The sequence below is a fragment of the Malus domestica genome, chromosome 16 (genome assembly GCF_042453785.1).
Source record: "Malus domestica chromosome 16, GDT2T_hap1".
Classification (NCBI taxonomy): Eukaryota; Viridiplantae; Streptophyta; class Magnoliopsida; order Rosales; family Rosaceae; genus Malus; species Malus domestica.
Genome location: NC_091676.1, coordinates 15,728,706 through 15,736,980, shown reverse-complemented (window position 1 = coordinate 15,736,980; position 8,275 = coordinate 15,728,706). Strand labels below are relative to the sequence as shown.

Sequence of the window (8,275 nt, the reverse complement as noted above, 5' to 3'; positions counted from 1 at the left end):
AGCATTTTGGCTAAAAAGCCAAAACCATATACAGTATTGAGTGGGTTCGTTTTTGGAGACACCCCCATCAACTAAAATATTTAAAAAAAACAAAAAAAACAAAAAAATCTCTACATACGTACATAGAATCTATTTCTTAAATTATATAGATCTTTCTCCCAAAGTTAGGTAATTGACCTAACATTATATACGATTAACTATTATTCATTATATTATTCTTTAGTTTATGATTTTTTAATTAAAATCAAACTGCTTGCTTAGTTTGTGTACACAACGGCTTGTAACATATTAAAACTTGATAGTGTTTGGCGAGCCTAAAAAATGCTAGAGGTCAACGAGATTAGATAACCAACTTCTAAATGGTCTTGATGCTAATCTGTTAAATCCCAACAAACAAATACCTAATAAATCATAAGGAATTTAACAGATTATTAACATAAGATGAAAAAAAATAGTTATAAAAATGACATGGATGTAATGTTGATTGAAGACTTTCTAATAGTTTAAATAAATGAAGAGTTATTATTGATGGTCGTCTTGCACTCTTTTTTAATCACAAACAAATAATTTAAAAGTGGAAGATGATTGCAAATATGAGCATAATCATAATAAATAGAGTTAATAGGCCATCTCTTATAAATCAAGTTTGAATTCGTTTTTCCGTAATTAGATTAAGTTAAATTACATGCATAAAGTCCAATATTTTACCAGATAGAGTGTAGTGTTTCCGTTTATACGTCTACGGTTCGAAACTCCTCATTCTCTAAATTATTGTACTAGTTACTATTTTTTTTAGTACATCGATATTTTTCCAAAACAGGAAGGGAGAGTTTGGCTAAGATACATAATGGGTAACCAAATTTGGTATCGAATTCGCCATTCATAAGATTCGAACCTAAGATCTCTCACTTCTAAGTGAAAGATGAATACCACCAAACCGTAGTACTATACTAGTTACTATTAAAACGTTTTGTTTATTTAAAATTCATGTTTTTATACTTTTAAATTAAAGAATGTTTTCTCCTATTTTATGGATGACCACTTCTTTTCTGCTAAGTAGAATTTGTTTTGAAGATAAAGGAAAAGACCCAGTCTTTCTCAACTACGTGATAAGTTGCTAATTCTTTGGCCATCTTTTCTCAACTCTTCCAACGTTAAACTCAATCCTTCTCTGTAAAATACTAGAGTTTGATAAAGCTTCCAGGAATAAGAAAAAAAGGTTAACTAGTATACATCACTTTTATTGAGTTTTTTGAGCAACATAGAAGGTGTTAGTTTTCGGATCTTCCTCAGTGCAAAGGAGGGTCTAGACAAAGGCGGTTCTGGGCTGTTTCTTCCTGGGGACGGCGTGGCATTTAGATTGTTTGCACAACTTGGGCAGAGCCGCAAAACGTTTTAAACAGAATGACATTGTTAGGTACTCAACCCCAAAAATTTTGTTTGACTGTTCTTGACTCACTAGTTACTTCATTTCTTGTTTTTATTGTGCTTCAACAATCTTAAGACGTTTCATTTGCCATTGATGTTAAAACCAACACTGTCGTCAATGATCACAATAAATCCACCAAGTTTGAAGGATTTCACTTCAAACGTTGGAGGCAAAATGTGTTGTTTTTCTTAACCACCAAGAAAATTGCCACTAACAGCACATCTAAAATGTCATTACTCCCTAATCAACCCAATGCTGAACAATTCAAGTTGAACCAAACATGGACTGACAATGATTTTCTTTGCGAGAAATACCTCTTGAATGATTTATGCGATAATATGTAAGACTATTATTCTTCCTATAAGACTGCTAAGGAATTGAGGGACACTCTAGAAGAAATTATCTATTCTAAAATTGAGGAGGGATTTGACTGTAGCTTAGCTACAGTCAAATGATTGACCCTCGATTTTGCTTTATTTACATCACTACCATCATATCTCTGGCTGGGTTGGAAGGGTAATTATTACAACTTAGAAGGGTAATTTTGTCCGTGGGTTTGAGCCGAATTTCACTTTATTTACAAAATTGCCACCGCCTTTTCCTTCCCTCTCTCTCTCTCCCGACTCTCTCTCGGTAACCATCCATCAAATCCCCATTCTACCCTTTTCTCACTCTGTAAGTCTCATTTCCTATTCCTACAACCCTAGAGCACCGTTTCTCTCTCATTTCTCTCAAATTTGACTCAGGGAGAGAGAGGGAAGGGGGACAGAAGGGTTGACAGGTTGGAGAGAGGGAAGGGGGACAGAAGGGTTGACAGGTTGGAGGGAGAGGATCGTCGGGATTTAGGGGAGAGGATTTTCGGCAGGGAGGTATGGGTTTAGGGAGAGAGAGAGTAAGGGAGAAGTATGGGGTAGGCGGATTTCCAGGGATTTCTTTTCACCCCTTCACTCACCACGAACCCACCTTTCCCTTCTTTTCTTCCGTCCTCAAATCTTCTGATTTCCCTCTCACAAAATACCCACCAAGGAAACCCTACTTTTGGTTTAGTTTGGGATTTTGTTTGCGCTCTCGATTTTCAGACGACGGGCCAATTGGTTGAGATTTGGATTTCTTCTCCTTTTGTCGAAACGCACAAATTTTGTTTCGGTGGGATTGGTCTCGAATAGTTGCGTGTGTCTACCCTTTCCAAGGTATGGTGTTCACCGATGGCATGTTTTAGTGTGTTTCTGTTTTTTTTTCTTTGTTTTGTATTTCTAATTTATCGTTTGCTGCTTGACAATGGTGATTGTATGTTTTAGTTTGGATGTTTTTCTGATTTTGGGTTGGTCAGTTTTTTTGGGCTGCTTGAGAAAATGTGATCCCATGTTTTGACTGAGTGAAATAATTAATAGATAAAAAGAGTGGAGAATTAGTGTCAAGAGTAGTGATGGAAAAAATGAGGAAAAAAATATAGATGTGGAAGAAAAAGGGGGGTGGGGGGGCTGGAAATCGAGCAAGGTGAAGAGAAAAAAAAATAGGGGTTAAGTGAGCAGCCAAAAGAGAAAAAAAATGAGGGGAAAAGGCTTAATGTGGGGAGTGGGCAAAAGAGAAAAGCAAGGGAAGGGAGACAGAACAGGAACAAGGTGTGGTTTTGTTGTTGGTTTTATCCAAATTTTTGATTTGGCATTCGTTTGAAGCTTATGTGTTATTAGTATAGTCTAATTTAGTGTTGGTTTATCTAGGTTTGTAGCTAATTTAATGTTAATGTTGATCTAGGCGTTTTAATTTGTTGTGAACTTATATGAGTTTCGTTTTTTAATTGTTATTTTACAGTTGCTAGGGATGACTTTGGCTTTTATATTGGTTTGGGTATTTTTTTTTTCATTTGAAGATTTAGTGTCATTATACACCTTTGCACCACTGTTTGTTCTGTTTTTCTCGGTTTCTGTATATAGTTTTGGTACAATTGGACTGTTCTTTTTAACTTAATTTAAGTTTTTGAGACTTAATTGAATGAAAGTTTAGTGTGTGTTTTGGACTAATGGTTTTGTGTTGTTATGTGGGTTTTTGAAGATGGATAGATGTGTGGCTCGGTTGCAGGAGCTGCAGTACACAGTTTCGGGCGGTACGAAGGTGATCTCAGGAGTGAGTCTCAGCCCTGGGAGTTCTAGAGGTTATCTCAGGGCTAGCCTCCGATGCAAACAAGAAACTGCAAGGTAATTGAGAATCTGATTTTAATTTGATTTGTACAAACCAGGAACAAAAAATCCCAGCTTTTGCTTGAATTTGAAGTTTTTGATTTTGATATTGGAACTGAAATGGGTCTTTTGATTTATGCAGGATTAAAGGCTCAGCCCCTAGAAAATCTCCTGTTGGCAAGTTTCCAGCAAAGGCAGGAGGTATCTCCCTCTCTCTCTCTCTCTCCCTAAAATCATAGACGTATGGCCAAATGTGTTTTTTGACAAGAAAGTTTATCCTTCACTTTTTTCAAAGAACAAAATTGAGTTTAGATTCAAAATCTGAACCTTTTGTTTTTGAAAATACGACATTCTAAACAACAGAAGCTCATTACTTTTTGTTTTTTAATAAAGCCATTACCAGTTTCTGAATTGATTCTACATTTTACTCTGTTTTTATGCCCAATACCGTTTGTTTTCCATTGGGTAGCTGTATAAGTTTTCCATAAGCTTCGATCATCTCCCCAATAAACCCAGAGCCTCCTTCTCTCCCGCTAAGCAAAAGAAAATCAAGGAGGCCTGCAACTTCGTATGCAGTCCGCCACTGCAAATCAGTCTGGAAACTGGATTCAAAGGTAAAACACACCGATGTCTTTGATTTTGGTCTCTACTGCATAGTTTGACAGACAAATGATAAACCTAACACATGCATGCTTTGATTTCCTTGGTAGGTCATATTTTTCACTTTCTGGATGTGCAAAGTCTGGATAGTACACATCACCGGACCAAACCTTTATCAGGTAAGGAATTCCATCGTGTTTGTTGAAAATATTTGCTTCCTTTCCTCTCATGTATGTGTATGTATGATTGTATGTGTGTGATTTTAGATTGTAATGCATCACAAATTTGTGGCATAAAAATTGACATTTGTAGACTTACCCTTTGTTTGGTGACTGTGATAATTGAGAGAAAGGAAAATAAAATTTCGAAGATTGATGCTTTTATGTGATTTCTTGGCTCTTTTTTTCATATGATTTTCATTGTATGTGTGCCAGTGTATGTCTCTTCTTGAAAAATACATGTTGAAAATGGGAGAATTTTGGACATGACACGTTTAGAAGTGAGGTTTTCTGAATGAAGACACTTTTATGATTTGTTTGTAATTTGTTTTGCAAATGGGTAGGAATGTCATTCTAAAAGGATATTGGCAGGAGAGGGTGGAATGTCATTCTAAAATATGTGTAATTCAATTCTCTCATTTTCTATAGCAGAATTGCGGATTTCTAAATCGAAAAGGAGAAATAAACACTATAGCAGTTTATGCAGAAGGAGCATGTAAAAGAGAAGCACAGGTAAAGGTTTATGAGGTCAGTTGGCTGTTTTCTTTTTAGTGTTTTCAATTTGTTCCTTTTAGTCTGGCTGCAATTTTTTAATCTCTGGTTATGCATCAATTTCTCTGCTTCTTTGTAAATCTTGCAGGTGAGGACAACACACTTATTGGGGCAATGTCGGGATGTTTAGGCTTGGGTGGAGACATGGACTTATGGAAGAGGTGAAGTAGCTTAGGTTTCTGTCATTAGCTTGATCTGTTCTATGCATCTCTGCAATCTTACAATGCTCCTTTATTTAATTGCAAGATGTTGGGGACCAGTTACTGGAATACAAGATTTGGAACAAAAGTGGTTGACAATGCAAGAGTCGAAAGCAAGTGTGAAATTCGCATTGAAAATGACAGGTGAGAATGCTAATCATATTCTAAAACAATGTTGGGTTTCCTAATGAGTTCTCTAGCTGAATTCAAGAGGCTAATTTAGTGATTTGGAGTTAATTTTGTAAATTTATTGAATAAAGTTATTTGTTATTTAGCTTATCTTGCGTTTGGTTTGGTTTTAGGAGAGGGTTACGCATGATCCGTAGGTTCATTCAACCTCGCTGTTTTCGTTAGAATCACAATTAAAGGTCAGTTTTTCCAACATTTTTTTTGCTTTTTGCTGCATGTTTGTGCATGTTTGGTCTCTGAGATTTTGTTTTTAGTCACTGTTGATTTGTAGTTTATGTCTTCCTTTAGCTACATATTGACACATGTTTATTCTCAGCATTTTTTTGTTATGGTAAGTGGTTTGGGGAGTTCTGTATTATTATATAATCTTTGGGGCTATTTTAAGTAAAAATGAAATGTTGACATTGATATAGCATACGGCACACTTAATTCACACTCCTATATTCGGTTTTCATGTTTCCATTGCAACACTCTGCATTTCCGAGCCAATGAATTTTTTGATAAAGATGTACTTAAAGCAATTACATGCTCTATCAAGTATGTTTTATATGTGGTTGTGGTAGTTGCAAGGAAATGAAATATTTGTGCTGATAATTGGTAGTTTAAATATATAGAAATAGAGAAGAATTTTAAATGGAGCACCTAGGATATTTAACATTGTTTTCTTTTCCATGTATTTTTTCTCATGTTTAATATCTGTTATTGCTTATGCATATGATTCAAGTGCTATTTTTGTTAGTGTTAATTTTGGGTTGCATATCAACAAACTAACCCAGTTAATTTTGCTTAGTGTTCATGTATAACGAGAACTCTCATTGCATCAACTTGAACATTCTTCTACTTAGTTGCTTAGCTGCTGCAACAAGAACAGGAGAACTCTCGTTGCATCAACTTGAACAAACATTCTTCTACTTAGTTGCTTAGCTGCTGCAACAAGAACGAAACACTTTTTATGTTTTTTTGTTTAACTGCTAAAACAGGTGACTGGCCTCCTGGACATTTATTTTGCCATCTTAACTTTAAAGGCAATACATATGTAAAATGCATGTTGCTTAGGGAAACAGAGCATTTTTTGCAACCACATCTTTTGTAATCAGCTCGGTTGAATGTATATAAAAGTTAAGCTACTTATCTTATCTACACCGATCACTCATCTATCCTTTTTGTTCGTTCATGATTATGTTGAATTTTTTTTCAGGTTAAATGTGTCTTATTCATGTAGTTAAAGCTGATGCATTCAAGTCCTGCAGCAACGCGCGGGCATTTTTCTAGTATGATACTAAAGAAGCAGATGCAAAATTTTTTTTTGTCAGCCGCTATGTAAAGGTTGCTCATGAGATGGTCTCTGAAAGCATGAATTTGGATGAACAATTTCAGGTTAATGTGCTCATTGACAAGCTGCTACCTAGTTGGAATAAATTTAATAAGGACTTGCATCACAAGACCAAGGAATTTTCACTGTAGAGCCTGATCACACGGGCTGCAGAAGATTGCCCACGAGATCGTCCCTAAAGGCATGAACCTGGATGAACAATTTTAGGTTGATGTGCTCATTGATAAGGTGCCACCTAGTTGGAAGGAATTCAAGAAGGACCTGCGTCACAAAACTAATGAATTTTCACTTTAAAGCCTGATCACCCACATTCGAATTGAGGAAGAAACCAGTAAGCAAGACATGAGGGAAGAAATGCTGGTTGTTTCGAACAACAGCAACCTGAAGAAGGCTTATAACAAGAGTCATGCTGCTGTGGTGCTCAAACCCACTAGTCCGAACATGAAGAATTCCTCCATAACTTACAGCAACAACAACAAAAACTCCTTGAAAGTACATAATCCTCAGAGAAATTAGAATAGGAAGATACCCCCTCATGAGATGAAACAACTGAACCATTATTGTGCTGCAATTGTGACAAACATGGGCATTTAGCTCAAAACTATCACAACAAGCGTTTGGTTGCTCCTCAGGCAAACCTAATTGAGGAATAGCTTGTTACTATGATGTCTAAGGTCAACTTAGTTGATGGACCCAAGGGGTGGTGGGTCGACACTGGTGCCTTACACCATGGCTTGCTATGACCGTGGACTTTTCCAGTCCTATTCTGAGGCTGCAGATAGAAAAGTTTTGTTGGGTGATTCTCACTCAACCAATGCTGCTGGAATTGGTGAAGTTGTGCTAAAATTCACTTCAGGTAAGACTATATATCATTCTGAAAGAGGTGCTGCATGTTCCAAAAATAAGATAGAACCTTGTCTCTGGCTATCTAATCAACAAAATTGGATTCACTCAAATAATTGGGGCTGCCATATGTACTCTCACGAAGAATGGTGTTTTCGTGGGAAAGAGGTATGCTACTGATGGAATGTTTATATTGAATGTTGATGCTATGCATAAATTGCTTCTTCTGCTTACATGTTGTGTTCATTTTATGTTTGGCATGCAAGACTTTGTCATGTAAACAAAGGACTGGTCAAACAAATGAGTAACATAGGGCAAACTCTAGAACTTTTACTAAAATAACTTTGAGAAGTGTGAATTTTGCAGTCAAGCAAAGATAACAAAAGCACCACATAAATAAGTTTTAAGAGAATCATAACCACTTGATCTAATTCACTCTGATATTTGCGAATATGATGGTGTGGTGACTAGAAATGAGAAACAGTATTTCATCAATTTGATAGATGATAATTAAAATTATTGTTATGTCTATCTCATGAAACATAAAAGTGAAGCTCTTGACATGTTTAAACTCTTCATAACTGAAGTAGAAAACCAATTCATCGAAATAAAAAGCTACGCTGTGTTAAGTCAAGAGTATGAATTTGGAGCTTTTGACGAATATTGTAGCTACACTATCCTCTCAAGAAATGAACGGTAAAGTTGAAGAAAAAATATGACACTAAGTGAATTGA

General features: G+C 36.0%; 1 long non-coding RNA gene across 7 annotated transcripts; it reads left to right on the top strand.

Annotated features, from left to right (window-relative positions):
* The first annotated feature begins 1,870 nt into the window (after positions 1-1,870).
* LOC103409628 (uncharacterized) lies at positions 1,871-7,742 on the top strand. 7 transcript variants are annotated; one of them, XR_011577271.1, is made up of 10 exons: positions 1,876-2,619; positions 3,482-3,624; positions 3,749-3,807; positions 4,076-4,220; positions 4,317-4,385; positions 4,857-4,952; positions 5,065-5,320; positions 5,479-5,544; positions 6,564-6,636; positions 6,743-7,740. It is a non-coding gene; the product is annotated as an uncharacterized lncRNA (long non-coding RNA). The 7 variants fall into 7 exon arrangements; XR_011577270.1 differs by lacking the exons at positions 6,564-6,636; positions 6,743-7,740 and adding an exon at positions 6,156-6,501 and having other exon boundaries at positions 2,104-2,210; positions 2,247-2,619; XR_003769849.2 differs by lacking the exons at positions 6,564-6,636; positions 6,743-7,740 and adding an exon at positions 6,156-6,501 and having other exon boundaries at positions 2,112-2,619; positions 5,065-5,137; positions 5,223-5,320.
* The last annotated feature ends 533 nt before the right edge of the window (positions 7,743-8,275 follow it).